This window comes from Mirounga angustirostris, unplaced genomic scaffold (assembly GCF_029215605.1).
Source record: "Mirounga angustirostris isolate CCGP_5_RB_7025 unplaced genomic scaffold, mMirAng1.0.hap1 SCAF_2, whole genome shotgun sequence".
Lineage (NCBI taxonomy): Eukaryota > Metazoa > Chordata > Mammalia > Carnivora > Phocidae > Mirounga > Mirounga angustirostris.
Genome location: NW_026991710.1, coordinates 40,640,615 through 40,663,302, shown reverse-complemented (window position 1 = coordinate 40,663,302; position 22,688 = coordinate 40,640,615). Strand labels below are relative to the sequence as shown.

Sequence of the window (22,688 nt, the reverse complement as noted above, 5' to 3'; positions counted from 1 at the left end):
TTTATCCTGACAATAGTAAAAAAAGGTAACAACCAAAAAACAAAATGGAATAGGCTGAAAATGTGGGTTTAGTTATAGACACTTCAGAGATTTATATAAGCACCTCTGAGGCCATACAAATAGAACCCAAGTATTTCCTTGTCTCTTGCCCCCAGTAGAAACACCTGAATGACCTACAGCCTTTCCCTTTGCTCACCCTTTGATATTTATGGGTATGTCCATAAAATTTTTGAGCTGAACTCACGGAAAAGTCCTTTGAGCTACCGATATTTATTTTCCCCTCTCTGCTACTAAACTCCCTTCTAGGGTACCGCTGAGAGGTGCTACTTTCTAGGCACCACTGGGTTCCACTGAGCTACCCCTATAAATGCACTAAATATCCTGAGGTCCGAAGGCTCTCAAAGTTGCTCGGCAAACAGGGCCAGGACACTTAACCTTTCCCCCTAACCGTCTTAGATGGGTACAAAAGCACTAGCTATACCCAACTGTAGTAGTGACAACTCTTTCGGTTCTTACAGCTCTGGTGGGAAACTGGGGAAAGCATAATCCACCAGACTGTCGAAGAATTTCTCTTCTTATGGGGCAGGTTTTGCGGCAAGGTCAAGCTTCCGGTGCCAGACTCCCTCTTTCCCTCAAGGAATAGCCTTCTGGTGACCGTTTGGGCTCAACCTGGGCTCCCCCTGCTACAGTTCTAGCAGGGGGGACGGAGGTCTTTAACTTTTGAGGTTGGCATGAGAGGCACCATCTATTCAGTCTTTTCAGAAGAGTAACTTAGCTTTCGTGAGGAACGCCGAGACAACACAGAGGACGTGAATTAAGCGGAACTTTTTAATGGAAATGATTTAAATGGTTTTTTTAAACGATTACGAGGGGCCCCTGGATGGCTCGGTCGTTAAGCGTCTGCCTTCGGCTCAGGGCATGGTCCCAGGGTCCTGGGATCGAGCACCAGGCTCCCTGCTCCGCGGGAAGCCTGCTTCTCCCTCTCCCACTCCCCCTGCTTGTGTTCCCTCTCTCGCTGTGTCTCTGTCAAATAAATAAAATCTTAAAAAAAAAAAAAAAAAGAACGATTGCGAGATGACACCTCCAGTTTTGCAGATACCTTTACTAAAGCTCTTCGGGGTAGCGAGAAGCCAGTCGAATCGACGATGGGGGTAGAGTGGGCAGTGAGTGAAAACTTGAGGGACTCTCAATAGGAATTAGTGCCAGAATTTCAGGTATTCTAACTCACTCTCACCAGTCCATTCACTAGACAGCATGCTGAGGTTCCGCAGGATTCCAGCTCCGGATATATTACTCAACTGGAGAAGATTTTGAATTTTTCTCTTCTCCCTTCCCCGCTTTCCCCAATGCAGGCTGTGAGTTTGTCCACGACCCCTACCACCACTTAAAGGGAAAGGCGCTTAGAAGAAGGCAAAGTAGGGAGGACTTTGCGGCTGTATTTCTCAGACCCGTAAAGGGAGAGCAATAATGGGTAAGGGGCGTGCAGACTAACTCCTTCCTTGCCCAATCAGGTGCACAGGAAGATGTCCTTTTACCAATAAAAATAAAGTTCGCTTTCCGGAGGCGGGAGGGTGAGCCTTGACTGCCAGTTCTCCAAAGCAACGATGGAGTAGAGGACAGAGAGTGATTAGAGGAAAGACCAACCCGGGGAAAGGGGCGGGGTGGGGGTGGGAGCCGCGGTGAGCGGCGGCCGGGCCGGCCAGTGGAGTGCGAGTATTGCTGTTCCTGTTGTAGTGTTTCTCGCCAATCAGGAAGGCGAGGGAGTAGGCGGGGCGGGGAAGGGGTGGGAAGAGCTTGCAGCACCGCCGGGCGTCCGTCGGGCTCAGGGGGAGAGAGAGAAATCCGGTTAAAATCAGAGTCGGAGGTTTAACCACACATCGGTTCCGATCGGATTATTCCTTAAAGGGGACGCGCCATTGTCAAGAGAACGGAGCCCGGGGCCCGAGGGCGGGGACCGGCGGCGCCCGAGGAGCGAGGCAGCTGCACTTGGACTGGGGACGGGTAGGTGTTGCCTGGGGAAAGACGCTTCATTTCACTTTCTCTTCCAGCCCCAGGGGCAGGCGCCGGGATGCCCGCCGACCGGCGGCCACAGCCCTGGGAGGAGACGAGGTCGCCGGCCCTCGCCCGGCTGCCCTTCCTGATGGGAGCCGAGGGGGAGGCGGGCCAGGATGGCTGGCAGGCTGCGCCGCCCGGGCAAAGACTCCTAACGGACCGTAAACGGCGGCGCAGCCCCCGCCTCAACCGAAAATCCGCCGGAGCGGCAGCGGGTCCTCGGGGAGCGCCGCGCGCCCCGCTCCCCCGCGCGCCCGGCGCACCTCGCGCGCGCCGCTCGCTCGCGCGCCCCCTGCCCCTCGCGCGCCCGCCTCCCTTCACGCGCCCCCTGCTCCTCGCGCGCCCGGCGCCCCTTCGCGCGCGCGGCTCCCCTCGCGCGCGCCGCCTCCTCGCCGACTCGCGGGAGCCGCCCGGCGGGAAGGCAGGCGGCCGCGGCCAGGCGGAGGGAGGCCGGCGGCCACGGCTTCGCCACCCGGGTCGTGAAGGAAGGGCTGAGAAGCAAACTTGGCCCGGCAGCTGGCGGCCCCGGGCGGGAAGAGGCGCTGGGGGACCCTTGGAGCGCGCGGAGTCGCCGGCCCGGCCCAGCATTGTCCCTCTTTTCCTCTGCTCTTGTTTCTCCGCCCACTCTTCGCGGTCGCACCCCCAGACCCGGAGCCTGCCGGAGTCGGAGTCGGCCCCACCGACGCCGCAGCCCGGGCTCGCGGGCCGCCCGGGCCTGATGAGTGTCTTGCTGACCTCCGTCTCCGCACCGGCGCGGGCTGCCTGGGCGCTGAGCTCTTCTTGCAACTTTTCTTTGCCGATTGATGGAAGTTGTGGCTTCCAGGCAGCAGGTTCTTTGGGCAGAGACTCTCTTCTTCCTTTTTGGAGAGGATGATTTCTAGAGCGAGCTGGTTCTTGATCGCTGTCGATCGTTCTTCCCATCCCAGTTTCATTCCTCGGCACCTAAAATCGCTTCCCTCATGGATCTGCAATTATACCGGCGCATTAACCTCTTTCAGGCCAAGATAATATGAGAAGAGACCAAAGAAAAAAAGAAGGGGGGGGGGGTGATGAGGAGCAAGAACTCTACATAGAGCTGAATTTGCCTTAACCTTTGAACTGCGAAAGGTTACCTCGACTTATTAGCGGAGGTTCTTTTGGAAGGAAAACAACAACAAAACCAATCTACTAGGTTGTTAGGGTCTGTAGGATTAGGAAAAAAGTACTTTTTTTCAGGAATAATCAGTTTTGTGAAGTACTGTTCTGTCTAGCAGATAACTACCGTAATTTCTAGTACTGAACTCATAGGCATTATAATTAGTAACAACTTTTACTGTTGATAAAACAGATTTTTTTTCTCATCCTGAGCATTATTGCTCTGCTCTACCTGTGAATACTTGCTAAAGAAATAATTTAGAAACAGCACAGCCCTTGTTAGAGATCTTTAGAAAAAGAATGTTTTCATAAGCATTCATTTTTGACAGTTTCTTCTTGAGCAATACTTTGTAGAGTACTTGCATGTGCAAGTTACAAGCCTATAAACAAAGTAGCTGTGGGTGTGTTATTCTGTAGTCTTTTTTTTTTTGTTGTTTTTGCTACTCGTTATCAAAAATAGCATTCCAGGGGCGCCTGGGTGGCTCAGTCGTTAAGCGTCTGCCTTTGGCTCAGGTCATGATCCCAGGGGTCATGGGATCGAGCCCCGCATTGGGCTCCCTGCTGGGCGAGAAGCCTGCTTCTCCCTCTCCCACTCCCCCTGCTTGTGTTCCCTCTCTCGCCGTGTCTCTCTCTGTCAAATAAATAAAATGTTAAAAAAAAATAGCATTCCATCCTGTCTTTTCTTCCATTCTGAGTTATTTTGTAAAATTACTTCTTTGGAAGAGTGAATTTTGTCGGAATGCCTGGCTCAGTGGTTTTTTGTTTTTTGTTTTTAAAGCAATACTAAACGTCCTGAAGTGTTCCTTGATTAACGCACTTGATTAACGTAGTAACTTTCTGAGTGGTGTGGAACATTATCAGTTCACAGGCTCAGCAATAACAAGGAAGGAGAAACTAGGCAAACTGAAAGCCAATTTTGGATAAGAATGTTTGAGAAGTACTCTGTTCTTCCCACAGAATTTAGGAAGTGCAGACACACAAAAACGTGTTCTTTGGTAGTAATCTTGATGGTATCTGGCATTGTTACACCTATATTCCTCTTGTCCCTCCCCTTTGATCTTCTTCTGTGATAAGGGTGTCAGGCAAGCTTGCAGGCATAATCTCCCTTTCCATCTCATAATATAGTTAAGTAGAAGATTAAAACAAGTTTTCAAATTTCTATCTTTGTTTACTTCCAGCTTAAACAATAGAGGAGAGAATTTCTGAACTTTTAAAAGAGCACATTCAGAAAGAATTATCTTTGAAATAGCTAGGCTATGCTTCCTGGAAAACATTTTTCCTTTGTGCTTTTCATATTGTTTTAAACACATTGTTTTATGTATACACATTGCCAAGCCATTTCTTGAGTTGTGAACTGTCTGTTGAGATCCTTGGGAACTAGGACTGTCCATTTCTCTACAAATTCACTGTCACAGTAACAGTGTTGTCTTAGGACTTTGTGACAAAGAAAGATAATGTTCTATAAAGGCTGCTTGAGAGATTTAATTTTTTTTTTTTTTTTTTAAACATGCACCCTTTCTGAACAAGTTACACTAAAGCAGAGCAACTAGTTCATTGTCTGGGGGTAGATACTATTAGTCTAGATGCTTTTTGTTCTCTTTGCAAAAAATGTGATTTAATTGTTTATAATATCTGTTCCACAGACCTCTTTTGTGATAGTGATAGCTTATTGTCACAATTATTAGAACTAGGTTTAACCTGCCAACAGTATCTGTTGAGTATGTATTTAAGAAGTATTATGGAAAGATAAAATAGAAATGGATTACGGTTATTGCTCTCAAAGGTATAACAGTTTAATGGGAAGATGCAAAATTATCATCCACAGGAAAAAGACCATGTATTTCTCAGCACAGTAACAAGTGCAAAGTGACAGGGACACAGGATTCATGCTCAAATGGTAAAGAGATAGTGGAATAATAGAAGAAATCTAGGTGAGGTGGGAAAGTTTTCATTGCTTTATATAGCAGCTTTTATATTTTAAAAGAAATCTTAAAAGATAAAGTATGTTTGGGGGTTGGCTGGGTGTATGTTCTCTACTTGGACTATTTTTATCTATAAAATATTTTTTGGGGGGCAGAGCAAATGCTCTGAATTTCAACTGTAGTTACCTCACTAGAGAGATCATCCATCTAACCCAGCTCAAATGTCACCTTGTCTGCAAGCTCTTCTTCTATTCTAATCATAACTGATTGCTCTTTCTTCTTGCTCTTATAAAACCCTTTTACAGCACAAACTATGCTCTGACTTACAGTATGGTTATGTTTGTTATGATTGTAGACTTTGCTAAACCATTAACAAAAGTTCTAGGTACTCTCTTCATTTATTTTATTTATTTGATTTATTTTTTACTGTTGCTTAAAGTACTTGAGCACTTTTGTTATCCCACCAGTATTCTGAAAAACCATAAGCTGTAAAGAAGTTCAACTTGTTTTACTTGGGGAAAGTGTGTTGTGTGTGTGTGTGTTTAGAGGTAAACCATTTTTTCCCTTATCAGCAGAGCTTTGCATGTTCTTTTTTTTTTTTTTTAAAGATTTTATTTATTTGAGAGGGAGAATGAGAGACAGAGAGCACGAGAGGGAAGAGGGTCAGAGGGAGAAGCAGACCCTCCACTGAGCAGGGAGCCTGATGTGGGACTCGATCCTGGGACTCCAGGATCATGACCTGAGCCGAAGGCAGTCGCTTAACCAACTGAGCCACCCAGGCGCCCCGCGTGTTCTTGAGTACAAGGCTACCACTAGTATGTTTGTGTTCAAAACGTTTCAAAAACTGGTCAAAACCGGTGTCCCTGAACAGTTTACCTGCCTTTACCCTAAAATATTTTTGGAGTACATACTCCTAAGCTTAATCTCTTCTCATTTATTGATTCTTTTAATTTCTAGAGAGCATTAAAAATTGCTTTGAGACTGCCAACAGGCACTCATAGTAGCCCAAGGAGGAATGTGGGAAGACAGACATTTCTTCATGATCAAATCACATACAGAGGTTTTACTCAAATCTTATGTTGCTCATTGTAAAAAGGGAGCTACAATTTGGGCTGATGAAGTGGGTGATAAAATTCTATTGTTCTAGGTGCTTCTTTAAGCTTAGTGGGGAAAAAGGTTTTCCAAAGGTTCCTAAATAGAAAACCCAGCTGTAAGCAGCCAGTTGGCTTAATTAGCTGAGAAATCTCCATTCATTTGGCAAATTTTTATTGAGAACTGCCCCTACTTTGTGTACATTGCCTAGCATTGAAGATAAGATTAAGTCTGCCTTTACCAAGTTGTGAGCTCCTCTGAGTAGGATCCTTAAATAGAGTGGTACATGTGGATTAAAAGTAGTGTAAAAAGTACACACCTAAGTGAATTTATTATTCAGTCTTGTTTATTGTTCTGCATAGCTTCTTCCAAAGTATGCTAGCAAACAAACATGGTCTTCCATCTGAGGTGGCTTGGGTTCATGGACACTGTTAAATAAATCTGTGAGGTCTAGGGTTTTGTTTGTTTTTTTTTTTTTTTAAATTTAAACCCTGTTCTTATGGGGCAGAATATTTTTGAAATTCTATAAATATAAATGTGTCTTTCCTTACACTCTACAAGGGTCATCCATTTCAAAGACTGCCATTATGAGACTACATCTGTATGCTGGGAGATAACGGGTAGTTTGCTCATAGAGTAGTAACATTCTTTTAAAATCAAAATGCTATAATAAATAGATGACTTTATTCTGGATTTTTTTTATATTATGAAAATAACCATTTTGAAAACCACTTACATAAAAATACTGTGTGAATTATTTTTAACTTTTATAAATTGTACTTCCCTGCACCTCTCCCCCCATGTCTGTTGCTTGATGTTTGTATTTGTTGGGAAAGAATTGGATTGTTAATAAAAGGACTGTGTGGGACTGTCAGTGATGAGGTCAGCCAGGTCAGGAAGAATATCTGACAGAGGGGTATATCCTATGGAGTTTGACCATAATGTAGTAATTATGATTTGTCAAATTTTGTGAAGAGTTAAAATTTTAAAATAACAGGGGTGCCTGGCTGGCTCAGTTGGTGGAGCACGTGACTCTTGGTCTCAGGGTTGTGAGTTTGAGCCTCGCATTGGGTGTGGAGATTGCCTAAAAATAAAATCTTAATGGGCGCCTGGTGGTTCAGTCAGTTAAGCGTCTGCCTTCGGCTCAGGTCATGATCCCAGGGTCCTGGCATCAAGTCCCAAACTGGGTTCCCTGCTGAGTGGGGAGCCTGCTTCTCTCTCTCCCTCTGCCCCTCCCCCTGCTCATGCTCTCTGTCTAACACTCTCTCTCTCAAAAAAAAAAAAAAAAAAAAAAAACAGCTCTATGGAGATGTAGTAATTTACATACCATACAATTCACCTATTTAAAGTGTACAATTCAAGGGCACCTGGGTGGCTCAGTCGGTTAAGCGGCCTACTCTTAATTTCAGCTCTCATGACCTCAGTGTCCTGAGATCTAGCCCCATATCTAGCCCCATATTGGTCTCGTGCTCAGTGGGAATCTGCTTGTTTCTCTCCCTTCCCCTCCACCCCTTCCCCTGCTCATGTGTGCATGCACGCATTCTCTCTCTCAAATAAATAAATCTTTTTAAAAAAGTAAAGTGTTCTATTCAGTGGCTTTTAGTATATTCCAGAGTTGTAAACCACCACCACAATGAGTTTTAGAACTTTTTCATTCACCTTCCCCACCTCCCTCACCAGCCCTAGGTAACTAACCATTGATCTACCTTCCATCTTCATACATTTGTCTATTCTGAACATTTAATATAAATGAAAGATAGCATTTTAATAAATGTATATTTCTGTATAAACTGATCCGTTTCAATGTGTGTAAATCCTAGGAAAGAGGTTCCTTCATCATGTGTGTAGCTACAAGTTTAGAAGGATTTTAAGAGGCAAGTTTATCTACCATCCTTATTCTACCTAAGCCTGGAGAGTAATGGGAAAAGTTTTTTTTTTTCCTATGAAAACTACAAGACTCATTTGGTGACAGTTTTTTATATTCATTTAATCATTTGGTGACTCTAAACAAGTAAATAATTTATGTCTCAAAATATCTGCCTGCTGGACCTAAAGAAAGGACATACTTTGAAAGAAGTTGAGGGGTGCCAGTCAGTTAAGTGGCCAACTCTTGATTTCAGCTCAGGTCATGATCTCAGGGTCCTGAGTTCAAGCCCTGCATAAGGTGCCGTGCTTATTGGGGAGTCTGCTTGGATTCTCTCTCTCCCTCTCTCTCATGGTAATGAACTTTTATTGCTACTTCATAGTGCTGGTGACCTTGTAGGCACTTAATAAATGCTTATTGATAGCCTGATCAGTATGATCATAGATATTTTCATTAGCTCTAGTAGTCCTTATTTGTCATCTTGAAATAATAATAGCTAAATTTATTGAGTGCTTAGTAAGTATTGTGATAATTACATAAATATGCTATCTTTTAAGGTAAAAGGATGTAATTTATTTTTGAGAATTTTCTGTAATTATCTCCAGGTTTCTGATCATTTCTTTGTCTTTTTAAGATTTTTTGAATGAGGGGCGCCTGGGTGGCTCAGTCGGTTAAGCATCTGCCTTTGGCTCAGGTCACGATCCCAGGGTCCTGGGATGGAGCCCTGCCTCAGGCCACCTGCTCAGTGGGGAGCCTGTTTCTCTCTCTCCCTCTGCTGCTCCCCCTGCTTGTGCTCTCTCTCTGTCAAATAAATAAGTAAAATCTTAAAAAAAGAAAGATTTTTTTGAATGACCGTTTTTGGTCAGACCTAAGACACTTTGATGCTGCCGCTTTCTTGATCTTTCCAGGAGATAAGATTTTCACCAACTACATCCTGCTGTTGGGTGACAGCAATTGTAAGATTCATCTCTAGTTGAGAGCATCTGTACTGCAGAGGGGTTGAAGTATGTTGTGTTTTATTTGTTTTATTTATTACAGGGCATCTGGGAATTGATGAGAAAAGGATAGTAGTTTGTTCACTCACTGTAATGTAGCCTCACTTTTTAGTTCATAAAGTATTCCCATGTATGCTTTGTTGCCTGAATGAATTTCAGCATAATATTTCAACTTCTCAGGATTCCATGTTTTGTTTTGTTCTGTTTTGAGTTTGGTGTATCTCTATTTCATGGTAAAATTCAGATGTGATGTAATTGAGTTCAATACTAAAGAATGCTGGAAAGATCATTTAATACAGTTTTCAGTTTTGTGTCTCTGTTTAAAAATACAAGATGGATTATGCTGTCTATAATACTGGTTAAAAAATATCACTTTGGTGGTTCCTTTCGTGTGTCTTGGGCACCAGGGAACGCACAATGATTTATTTGCAGAAGAGCTCCAGCCATTAGTGTCCTCAGTCAGCAATCTACAGACCACCATAGTTTGTTCATTTGTTGGCCAAACTATTCCTTTCTAAATCGTGTTGGTTTGGGGATTGGTTTGCATATTACTTTACTGTTAGCTGTATCTCTCTGCTCTCATTATACCTGCTTACCGTACTTTTCTTGCCTTTCTAATTTGATATTTTAGTGTGCCATGAGTAGAACCCATAACCACACTTGTGGAATGGTGGGTAAAAATGATAGAAGGTTCTGAATAAGGAGCCAAAGAAGCATGGGGCTTTAGTGCTAGGACCTTGTTATATTGATTTTTACTGCTTAGAGGACTCTAGCTTCTTTCCTGGTTTTGGACTCTGTTTCAGGTAGTTGATGTTTCTGGATAGCCGGTGGTGTAACAGGGTGGTATATAATTACCTTGTGGATGTTTAGCTTCCCCTGAATAATAGACCTCTTAAAATTCTGTCTTATTCAGTCTAACTCAAGTAGATGGTGAATAATTAAGTGGATGGGGAAGAAGGAAAATAATTCTTTCTTGGATGTCTTGATTTTTTTTTTTTTAAGATTTTATTCATTTATTTGAGAGAGAGCACAAAGTAGGGGAGGGGCAGAGGGGGAGGGAGAGGCAAACTCCCCACTGATCAGGGAGCCCAACACGAGGCTCAATCCCAGGATCCTGAGATCATGACCCAAGCTGAATGCAGACGCTTAACCGACTGAGCCACTCAGGCTCCCCGCATGTCTTGATACTCTGCTTCTTGAGAGAACTGTCATGATCCCCAAGCTCGTACACCAGGATACTTGAATGCACTGGTGTATTTTTAGTTGCAATACAGAGCCTCATATAATTCCATGAGCAGAAGTTAGAGGCCTTCAACAACAAGGAGGCTGCATGCAAAATAGCCACCTTTGCCTATTATCTGCATATTTATATTTCAACTGGATCTTCTGGTAATCTATTTTCTTTGAGGTAAAATTGTCTTTGTAGGTGCTGTTTTCTATGTTTGTGTTAATGATAACCTGGACAATGTCTTGTATTTAATATTCCTGGCAATACTGAATCTTTGGGATACTTTCAGTAAATACTGGTTGGAGCTTAGTCATACATTTCTTTATGGTTGCTGTACTTTTTCCTGTTGTAGAACTCATGGAGTTACAATGTTTTCAGAGCTGGAAGGTCTTGGGAATGATCTAATACAACTCCTACATTTTGTGGATGATCATGAGATTGTGACTTGTTTAAACTATGGATAGAATAGAGTTTTTTTTGATTCTCAGTACGGTGTCTGTCCTGTTCTTGTATATTCTTCCCTAAGTAAAACTTTGAAGGGATAGGTAGAATCTCAGACTTTTGTAGCTTCTATAACAGAGGTCTGCACATTTTTTTTTGCCATACCCAAGCAGTATAAAGAACTGTGTCTGCATTCCCCATATGCATGTTTGTTGTAAACTATATACTACTTATACTGTACATAGTAAGACATTCATAAAAAGTAATGAGATAAAGATGAAAAACATTGTGGAACAATTTAAAATGTATTATTTTCATGTTTTTGATTCCACTTAAAATATTAGTAATTTTAAAAATAAGTATGATTGAGTATCATCACTTAAAAAAACCTTTATTTTGAAATAATTATAGACTCGTGGGAAGTTGTGAAAATAGTGCAGGGAGTCCCGTGTAACTTTCATTCAGCTACCCCAGTGTAATATCTTACATAACGTAACATTAATAACCATGTTTAATCAGGAAACTGGCATTGCTACAATACTGTTAAGTAGCCATATTCAGTTTTCATGGGTTTTTTTTTTTTTTTAAAGATTTTATTTATTTTTTTGACAGAGAGAGAGACACAGCGAGAGCAGGAACACAAGCAGGGGGAGTGGGAGAGGGAGAAGCAGGCTTCCCTCGGAGCAGGGGGCTCCGATCCCAGGACCCTGGGATCATGACCTGAGCCGAAGGCAGACACTTAACGACTGAGCCACCCAGGCGCCCAGTTTTCATGGTTTTTAATGCACTCATTCATGTGTATGTGTGTGTAGTTTTGTGCAATTAATAACATTTCATGTCTAGATTCATTTCATCACCACCACAGTCGAGATACAGTACTGTTCCATCACTGCTGAGAAACTCCCTCATGCAGCTCAAGGTCCCCTCCACTCCCCCTGTCCCTGTTTACTGGCAACCATTAATTTGTTCTTCTCTGTAATTGTGTCATTTTGAGAATGTTACATAAATGGAATCCTCCTGTATGTATCTTTTTGAGATTGACGTTTTTTCTCTCAGCACAATGCCCTAGAAAACCATCCAAGTTATCCAATGTATCAGTAGTTCATTTCTTTTTATTGCTGAATAGTATTCATTGTATGGATGTACCACCGTACAGTTTGACTGTTCACCTGTTGAAGAACATAGGAGTTGTTTGCAGTTTTTAGCTGTTACGAATAAAGCTGCTGTGAACATTCATGCATAGGTTTTTGTGTGAACATAAGTTTTCATTTCTCTGGGATAAATGGCCAAGAGTGCAATTGTTGGGTCATATGGTAAGTGTATGATTAATTTTATAAGAAACTGCCAGACTATTTTCCAGAGTGGCTATATATTCTCACTAGCAATGTATGAAACATCCAGTTTCTTCATACACTTGTCAGAATTTGGTATTTTCACTATTTTTTTTAGTCATTCTAAATAGTTATGTAGTGGTATCGCATTGTGGTTTTAATTTGCCTTTCCCTAATGGGCAAATTGTTTCCCTAATGAGCAAATTGGATTGTTTTTCATTGTTGAGCTTTGAGAGTTCTTTCTGTCATCTAGATATAAACCCTTTGTCAGGTATGCAGTTGGCAAACTTTTCTTCCCATCCAAGCTTGACTTTTCATCCTCTTAACCGGGTATCTTATAGAGCAGAAAAGTTTGAAATTTCCGTGCAGTGCATTCAATTATTTTTTTTCTTTTATGAATTGTGCTTTTAGTGTTGTATGGACTCTTCATCCAGTCCTAGGCCTCAAAGATTTTTTTTCCTATGTTTTCTTCTAAAAGTTGTATAGTTTTACAGTTTACAAGATAATAACTCTTTTACCTTACAGTTTTGATAAAGCACTGGTATTTTAACAGGCATTTGGCAGTTCTACCGTTTTCTTGTGTTGTGCTTCTATTTTGCTTTATTATGTTTAATCTGCCTCTCTTTGCAAAAACCCTTTCTTATTTATTATAGGTATAGCTAAGTATCCAATTCTGACAGTTTTTTTTTTTTTTTAATTTTTAGACATTTCAATTCTAGTGTAGTGAATATGCAGTGTTATAGTCATTTCAGGTGTACAATATAGTGATTCAGCACTTCCATATATTACTTAGTGTTCATCAAGACAAGTGTATTCTTTAATCCCCATCACCTATTTCATCCCCCCCACCCCCAAGCACCAGTTCTCTATAGTTAAGAGTCTGTTTTTTGGTTTGTCTCTCTCTCTTCCTTCGTTCATTTACAAAAATCTTTTAAAACCCATTTGTGAGTGACATCATAATTCTAATGAGATCTGCAAATGTACTTAATTGGGCCCAAGGAAGCTGCAGGATATTGCAGTTTGCTAAAAGTGAGCCATCAGGTGAGGGCATCACAGACAGCCCCTCCAGGGTGTGGAATGGCCACCTTTCCTTTAGGAGACTTTGACCTACTGGAATACTGTGTGTGTGTATTCAGTGCCACAAACAAAAGAAGAGATTTAATCAGGATATGAGGTGCTTACAGAGGTGTTGGAAGGGCCTGACAGTTGCTTTAGGGTTTGTGGTACGGACGTAACCCATAAGGGGAGCTCAGAGCTTGGGCCACCTCAGCAGCCTACAGATGCTCTGGAAACTGCCAGACACACCGAGACTGCAACTCAGGCCTGGGAAGACAGAGTAAGAAGGCTCGTCGTCCAGGAAGAATGGACACTGGAATGATGCTGTGGGGCAGTCTTGTATTTCCACGACTCTGCTTGCCCCCCAAACTGCTAGAAAGGTGCTTTTCCAGTTGCCTCTAGGTAGACTGGAGGTCAAGTGAGCCAATCTGCGTGACTAGCATTCTTCAGGTAACTGCTGCGGGGCTGACACCGCCTGACGCAGGACCAGAGAGGGTGGTGGTGTCGGTTTCATGTAGTGAATATGAGTAAAGCTCAGTTTCAGATTTAAGATAACGCATATGTTCAGTCTTACGGTATTTTCTCTTCACACCAGTGGCATGATTCCCTGCCTCTGGGGGTACACGTACTCCACTTTGAACTTGATACATTCTGGATATCCAAGTAGTAGGAACAGAGTCGGTCTGGTATGATTTTTTTTCTCAAATATTTCAATTTATCTTAATATTTCCCAATTTCTAAAACTGTATCTTATCCTAAGGACACCTGGCTGGCTCAATCAGTAGAACATGAGACTCTTTTTTTTTTTTTTTAAGATTTTATTTATTTATTTGAGACAGAGAGAATGAGAGAGAGCACATGAGAGGGGGGAGGGGCAGAGGGAGAAGCAGACTCCCTGCTGAGCAGGGAGCCCGATGCGGGACTCGATCCCGGGACTCCAGGATCATGACCTGAGCCGAAGGCAGTCGCTTAACCAACTGAGCCACCCAGGCGCCCAGAACATGAGACTCTTGATCTCAGGGTGGTGAGTTCAAGCCCTACACTGGGCATAGAGCTTACTTAAAAAAACAAACAAAAATCTCATATCTTTCCTTTTTATAAGTGTATACAAGTATAAAATGTTACTGTTTTGGGAAGCACTCATTAAATTCAGTCAATATTATTTTTCCTTCCTGTTGGGACCTGAGCCTTCTCTCTGACGCCCATATTTTCCCAGCTGTCCTTGGAGAACAATGTACAAGAGGTGGTTTTTTTCTTAGACCTGTGCTTTGGTGCCAGAGGCTCTACATCCAGCCGTCATCATTAGTTTGGTATCTATTTGTCAAAAATAATTACAGTTTGCTTTGTTTTATTGCATACTTTAGATTTTTATTCCTGGGTGTAGCAGATTTTGGCACAAAACCAAAAGTGAGACATACAGATATCCTTGCAAAGACTAGTTTTATATGGTCTGTGATGGCAGCAGATTTAAAATGCAGTAAAATAAGTTGTATGAAAAATTTTGGGGATGTGTTCATGTGCATTTTTCTAGTGAGAGGTCCATAGGTTTATCAGATTACAAAGCAGAGGCCACGATCCTGAGAAGATTAAAAATGGCTGCTCTAGAGGTAAAAGTTCAATCAAGACATTTGCCAACAATTTAACACCAAGGCTTTTGCCATCAATCACAGACTCTTTCCCTGATCTCCACCCTGGTCTGTAGCCTTTTTTGAGGACATAAAAAGAAAATTATTGTTACCCAAGTGTTTAGGGGAGAGTGAAGGAATACTGTAAGAGTTCATTATTAAATGAGGCAGGATACCTGGAAGTCAGTTATATTGCCCCAGTCATCATTTTTTCCAAAAAGTATCCATTCCTATATGGTTGATGAGATCCTGAAAAGTAATGGGTTATATGTGTCAAGACATCTTAAAATGCTGATAATCTCTAGCCCACTATATTATGCTTTGGGGAATTTATCTGAATGCTTGAAATAGTTATAAAAATAATTTATATCTTCAAATCTGGAGCCTAAAATTATACAATTTAGGAAGGAATCTACAAATCACATAATTTTAGCCTTGTTTCTTAACATACTGTCATATGACCTCTTCTCATATACCAAAGCCTAAATGGAACATATGTAGCATGGTGTGCAGAGATTTAAACACTTTTTAAACAAAATCATGCACAGAGATTTCTAGTGATGAAAGGAGAGATGGTTTTGGTTAAAGTAGGGGGCAAGAAAAGCCTTTTTCCCTTCACCCCAAAACACACACAAACACACACACACGCACACGCACGCACACACGCACGCACGCAAGTAGAGAGGGTAGTGAGGGCTTTAGAAACAGGCCGGTGCAGGCTGTGTTATCTGCATCCTGGTTCCACTGGTGCAGCTCCAGAAACATTATAGTAGTATCTCATAAGCCTGACTGTTTGCGCTGTTATTTAAAGTCTCTCAAAGTGTTATGGGTAGTCTCAGATTCCTCAAGTATAAAATGAGTAAAACATGATTTCCCCCATAGCGTTGTTGTGGGGATTAAGAGATATAAATGAGGCACATAGCATAGTGCCTGTGGCAGGCGGAATAATGGCATCCCTCCACAGCTTCATCCCTGGAACCTGTGAGAGTTATATTACCCAGCTGAAGAGCATTCGGGTTGCAGGTGGAACTAAGATTGCTCAGCAGCTGATTTTAAACTAGAGTATCCTGGGTTATTACATTAGGGTGAGCCTCATATAATTTTTTTTTTTAAGATTTTATTTATTTATTTGACAGAGAGAGACACAGCGAGAGAGGGAACACAAGCAGGGGGAGTAGGAGAGGGAGAAGCAGGCTTCCTGCTGAGCAGGGAGCCCGATGCGGGGCTTGATCCCAGGACCCCGCGATCATGACCTGAGCCGAAGGCAGACGCTTAACGGCTGAGCCACTCAGGTGCCCCGAGCCTCATATAATCTTTAAAAGAAGCAGGAGACAGCAGAGTCAGGACCAGAGAGATGGCTTCATGAGAAGGAGCCCAATGTCTGTGGTGGCTCTGAAGATAGAAAGGTGCCGGAACCAAGGAAGGTGGGCAGCCTCCATAAAACGGTAAAGGCAAGGAAATGGAATCTCCTCAGAGCTTCCAGAAAGGAACCCAGCTCTGCCAACACTTTGGTTTTAGCCCAGCGAGACCTGGGCTATTTTGGACTTCTGACTTCCGGAACTGTAAGATAATGAATTTATATTATTTTAAGCCACTAGGTTTGTGGTAATTTGTCACTGCAGCAATTGATTGGACTGCAGGAAACTGATATAGTGCTTTCTTAATAAATATTAGGAGCTAAATAAACATTCTCTTTCTCTCTTAAAACAACCTGCTGTTGGAGTGCCTGGGTGGCTCCGTTGGTTAAGCGGCTGCGTTTGGCCCAGGTTGTGATCCCAGAGTCCTGGGATCGAGCCCCTTATTCGGGCTCCCTGCTCAGCGGAGAGCCTGCTTCTCCTTCTCCCTCTGCCTACTTGTGCTCTCTATCTCTCTGTCAAATAAAGAAACAAAATCTTAAGAAAAACCCACCTGTTGAATTTAACCCTTGTCCGTTTCAACATATCCCTGTACCTAGTTTTTCCTTTTCAGAAAGAAAAGTGTCCTTTATCTTCTTTTCACTTGAGCCCCAGAATCTCATTCCTTCCACATTTTCTGTCCCCTCCTCTACATTTTCTCCTGTCTCTTTACTCGCTACCTTGAGATACACAGCTATTTCATCTTGGAGAAGCCCCTGCTTGACGCAGCTTTCCTTTTTAGTTACCGCACTGCAATCGCCCCCAAGAACCACAAGACCTTAAAGTGCCTCAATTTTTATGAGATGATTTCCTGTTTAATTTTAATTCTGTATAGGTTTATAACTATTATATGCGATATAAAATCATAAGAATTTGAGTGCTTACCTTTTCATAAGCATTATACTATGTTGGTTGTGATGAGGTTAGAAAAGAACGAGAAAGCGTCAGTTCTCCGTGGGATTCTGTTGCAGACAATAAGTAAATTAGCAAACAGTTCACAAGCAGTAAATACCAAGCATCGGCGCCTGGTAAGGACAGTAGTAGGTATCTTTAGAGGGCAAAGTAGGGAGAGGCTCTTTTAGACTGCAACAGCCTCTGAAGGCTTTATAAGCTTTTATTCATCCACTTGACAGAGAGAGCACAAACGGGGAGTGGAAGAGGGAGATGCAGACTCCCCGCTGAGCAGGGAGCCCAATGTGGGACTATCCCAGGACCCTGGAATCATGACCTGAGCTGAAGGCAGATGCTGAACTGGCTGAGCCATCCAGGCGCCCCAGAAGGTATAGAAGAGATTCTTGAATGAGGAACGTGCTCTTAAAGGAATTGGGGAAATTGGTTTATATTATTAGAAACAAAACTTCCTAAAACTTGCTCATTCATTTTTTGTGAACATATGTAGAAAATGTTTTTTTCCTATTGAATTTTTATGGTTGAGGAGAGACTCCTGTTGAATTTTAAAGATGTATAACCCTAAATTACAGTAAATTGACAACACATTTGTCTTGATAATCTCAGGTAGAACACATGAGCTCTTTATTTCCTCCATTGCCTTAAGTGATACATACTGCTTTTTTCATTGTATTATATTTGATGTTATATAAATCTCAAAATATGATCTGGAACATAGTATGACTTAATCTGAGTTCATTGTGTTTTATGCACTAAAAACATTGTGATTACATTTTTAAAGGAAAGTATTACATGGGCTCACTAGAGACAATATGTTAGACTAACCTTACTTTTTAGGTAGGATTATTAGACTGTGGGTCTGGAGAATGCAGAGGATAACAGTATAAATGAATTTCTGCCAGACATTCTGTACCATTTCTAGAGAGAAATTGACAAGTGAGAGAATGTGGGCTGGATGACCATAAAATTAGGTGGAAATGTGATTGCTTGAGTAGCAACTCTAAACATTAGTGAATAGTGAATTGATGACAACTGGAGAAAAATTTCTGTTGCTGAAGGTTACTGTCCATGTTTTTGTAGTGTGAATAAAAACATTGATACTGGGGCACCAGGTTGGCTCAGTTGGTTAAGCATCTGCCTTTGGCTCAGGTCATGATTCCGGGGTCCTGGATCATGCTGCATTGTGCTCCCTGCTCAGCACGGAGTCTGCTTCTCCCTCTGCCCCTCCCCCTGCTCGTGCACGCGCGCGCGCTCGCTCTCTCTCTCTCTCTCGGTGTCTCGGTGTCTCTCTCAAATAAATTTTTTTCTTTTTTTTTTTGACAGAAAGAAAGATAGTGAGAGCAGGAACACAAGCAGGGGGAGTGGGAGAGGGAGAAGCAGGCTCCCCGTGGAGCAGGGAGCCCGATGTGGGACTCGATCCCAGGACCCTGGGATCATGACCTGAGGCGAAGGCAGACACTTAACGACTGAGCCACCCAGGCGCCCTCTCTCAAATAAATCTTTAAAAAAACACCGATACTATGCTTTTCAAGTTTTTGGATGAAATGAATTTTTTAGGGTTAACTTTTGAACATATTTCTGACTGAAATGGTGGGCCAAGGCTAACATAACTTAATGGAGCTTGATACGAAGTCCTGTCTATGGGTTGAGGAGACAGCTGCATAGTTAATAGGGGTGAGCGAGATGTGGCGGAATACAGGCAACTTAGGTATTTTAATTACTGTAATAAACTCAATATGGATATAAAATGTAATGTGACTATGAGGAAGGCTGCGTAGACTCAGTCTGCTAGCAGGAGGAGGAGGTTCCGAAGAGGAAAGGTGTTAGTCTTACTCTATTCTGTACTGTCCAGACAACACCTGGGGTACTGTGTTGAGTTCTGGATGTCACCTTTGAAAATGAATCAGAAAACAAAATCACCCATGTTGGTGAGGATCTGGAGAAATTGTTACCCTGGTACATTGCTGGTAGAAATGTAGAAGGGTACAGTTGCTGTGGGAAACAGTTTGGTTGTTATTCAGACAGTTAAATCTAGAATTAGGATATGAACCAGATATTCCACTCCTACGTATGTACCCATAAGAGTTGAAAACAGGTATTCAAACAGTTGTACATGAATATTTATAGTAGCTCTGTACTTAGATAGCAGTTCAAATTCACTAAAAGGTAGAAACAACCCAAATGTACATCAACTAATGCATGGATAACCAAAACGTGGCATGTCCATACAATGGAATATTATTCAGCTCTAACAATGAAGTACTGATAAATGCTACAGAGTGCATGAACCTCAAAAACATTATGCTAAGTGAAAGAAGCTGGAAATAGAAGATCATATATTATGATTTCACTGATATGAAGTATCCCAGACAGTTAAATCCGCACAGATGTAAAACAGATTAGTGGTTGCCAGGGCCATGGGGAATGGGTTGATGGATATGGGTTTCTTCTTGGGATGGCAAAATGTTTCAGAACTAGATGTGTTAGTTGGAAAACCTTGTGAATGTCCTATGTGGTATTGAGCTGTTCATTTTAAAATGGTTACTTATACTATCTTGATTTCACACTAGAGTGTCAGTATGTAGAAATTAACTGGATAGTATTGAGAATCCAGAAATAAACTCCATGATCAATAGATTTTTTTTTTTTTTTAACAAATGTGCCAAGAAAATTCAATAGGGAAAGAATAGTCTTTTCAGCACATTGTGCTGAGCCACCCGGAGATTTGAGATTTACATGCAAAAGAAGGAATTTGAACTGCTTCCTTCTCCCATCATACACACAAATTAACTAAAAATGGATCATAGACCTAAATGTACAGCAGAAATGATAAAATTCTTAGAAGAAAATATGAATAAATCTTAATGACCTTAGCTAGGCAAAGCCTTCTTAGGGCACTGAAAGCACAAGCAACAGAGAATAAAATAGATAAATTGGACTTTATCAAAATTAAAAACTTCTGTGCCTCAAAGGATACCATTAAGAAAGTGAAAAAGACAACCCACCAAATTGGAGAAAAATATTTGCAATTTCTATCAAATAAGGGACTTGTATCTAAGGTCTATAAAGAACTCTAACAACTCAGTAATAAAAAGACAACCTAACTAAAAATGAATAAACTGGTATATTTTATGGTATGTGAATTATATCTCAATGAAACCGGTTAAAAAGTGAGTCAAGTGGAATATGTTTAGAGATTTCTAGTCTTAAGGTATTCAAAATTAAAATCATTCTTTTTCCACTGCTTCTCCTTTTTGCTTTTGCCTTCTTGCACTCTAGCTTCCAACTTCTGTCAGCTGTGCCTTTTAAACTGACAAGTTCAAGAACATTTACATTCTGTTCTGTAACCTTAATGAAGTCTTTGGTGCTTTGTTTTTATGTTGGTCTGATGTCTTTTAATTATTGTGCAAATATTCATTGCAGAGCAGAGAAGTTATGGTGACCTTTCCTTCTCTATACGCCACTATCATGACTCCATGCCCATGGAAGGCTGCTCTTCCTAGCATCAAAGACAAATAGATTCTCTTCCTGTAATCCATCAGCTGCTCAAAATCATGTCACATTTTCCCACCCTTGAACCATGACTTTTTTTTTTTTAATTATTTTAAATTTTTCTTAAGTAATCTCTATGCCCAATGCAGGGCTCAAACTCATGATCCTGAGATCAGGAGTTGTATGCTCTACCAACTGAGCCACCCAGGTGCCCCAGAACCATGACTTTCTTGAATAGTTTTTTTTGTTGTTGTTTTTCCTGATGTATCACTTTGGTTCTTTTGGCAGCATTTTGCAGACTATCTAACCACAGGGGACTTAGCTGATTATCTTGACCTTTCTTTTATTGTGGGTGGTTACTGTTGCTCCCAGCATCTTTTTCTCACTTATTAAAAGGTGGGAAGAAGGGGATAGGATGGGCACTGATTCATCGAGCTCTTTTCCCCCTTTAAAAGAAAAACCCCTAGTTTTGAAAAGTTTAAAAATTTACAAAATTGTGAGAATGTGAACTCTTGTCTAACTTTTACCTCGATTCATCAGTTATAAACATTTTGCTGTATTTGCTTTTTCCTTTATCTTTGTATATCTATAGTTGTTTTTGGGGGGAATCTTTTAAGAGAAAACTGCAGAGATCATGACTCTTTATTCTTAAATGCTTTACTCCGTGTCATCTATGAAAAGGACTTTCTCATGTGATCATGGAACAAGGATTAAATTCAGGAAATTTAACATTTGCGTTCACTGGGAAGCAAATGCTGAGGCCAGGAGTAAGATTCCTAAAAGAAGGAAGCAGGAGTGGGCAAGTGGAGCTGTCAGATTGTGATGAAGGAAGACGCAGATCTGGAGTCAGGATTGTCCATTAGAAGAGTTCTGTGTTGGCTTGAAATTTCTTGGCCTGTACCTTGCCTTTCTCAGTCATGAGCTTGAGCTGTTCAGAGATTATCATGACCTCCTCTTGAGAGCTGAAGCCAACTCTGATGAAGCTAATAGCTTAATCATACTCTTCACACCTGGTGGTGAGTCTTTGGATGTGGGTGGTACATTTCCATGTCTACCATGATACAGTACTATTATCTAATATACAGTCTGTGTTCAAATTCACCAATTGCCCAGTAACACCCTTTATAGCAAATTTCCTCCCCATCAGATCTCTTTTCATCTTGGAAAAATCTTTCAAGAAGCTCCCCAGGTGATTTTCCTGTATGTCTCATTGGCCTGAAATGAATCACTTCTCCACAGTGGGACAGGAGAGATTCCTCAGGCCAATTGCTGGCAAGGGAGAATGGGATTTCCAGGCTTAGTTTAGACCTGTAATGACTTCATCCCATGGGTCTGGGGGAGAGACTACCTTTTCTAATCATGTGTTTCTCATCTGATAACTCAAAAAAGAGAAAGAAAAAATTTAGGTTTCTTTAGCAAGGAGGAAGGGAGGAAAACTGGGTAGACAATTAGCAGCACTCTGTGGGAATTTTCTGTTGCATAATTTTTTTTTTTTTCTATTGAGAAGAGAAACACATGCATTCCTGTCATTAAACCAGCTTCTTAGTTATTCTGTCTTTTGAATGGAATCCACTCCTTTCTTCCTTTCATGGAGTTCACTAATTTTATGTTTTAATAGGATGAATTATTGTCTAGTCCTGCACAGCTGCCATCCTGGGACGCCTTTTTCATTTCACTCTTGGATCATTTCCACTGTTTCTTGTGTTCTCACATCTACTTTAATGGTTTTCATCCTTGTTGCTAGAGAATACCCTCAAGTGATGTCCTTACATGTCTGAAAGTGTCTTTATTCAGCTTTCTTGATGGATCATTTGGATATAAAAATCTAGGTTAAAATTATCTTGCATTAGAAATTTCTGAGGCAGTGCTCTGTCTTCTGCAGCTCAGAGTTTCTGAGTTCAGTCAGATTCTTCATTTTAGTCCATTTTCCTCAAATCCTTTAGAATCTTTTGGTGGTTGTGTAATTTCACAAGATTTGCCTAAATGTTTTTTCACGGACCAGAAGGTAGGTCACTTCCTCTCATTTGTCACCTCGCTCCCTTGTCTTATTTTGTAAGTGTCCTTTATTACTAATCTTCCCTTCTGAGCAATTTCACCACTGATGTGGATGGTTCATCCGATACCTTTGACAGACACTGTACTTCCTAGTCTCT

At 41.5% G+C, this 22,688-nt stretch overlaps 1 protein-coding gene across 8 annotated transcripts in view; it reads left to right on the top strand.

Moving 5' to 3' along the window:
* The first annotated feature begins 1,796 nt into the window (after positions 1–1,796).
* Positions 1,797–22,688, top strand: part of FRYL (FRY like transcription coactivator) — a 259,892-nt gene continuing 239,000 nt past the window's right edge. For 7 of the 8 annotated variants that reach the window (XM_064584457.1, XM_064584461.1, XM_064584460.1 and 4 more), the window contains exon 1: positions 1,797–2,001. The gene's annotated coding sequence lies outside the window, so the exon portion shown is untranslated. The remainder of the gene's footprint in view (positions 2,002–22,688) is intronic. The other variant, XM_064584462.1, reaches the window with a different exon arrangement.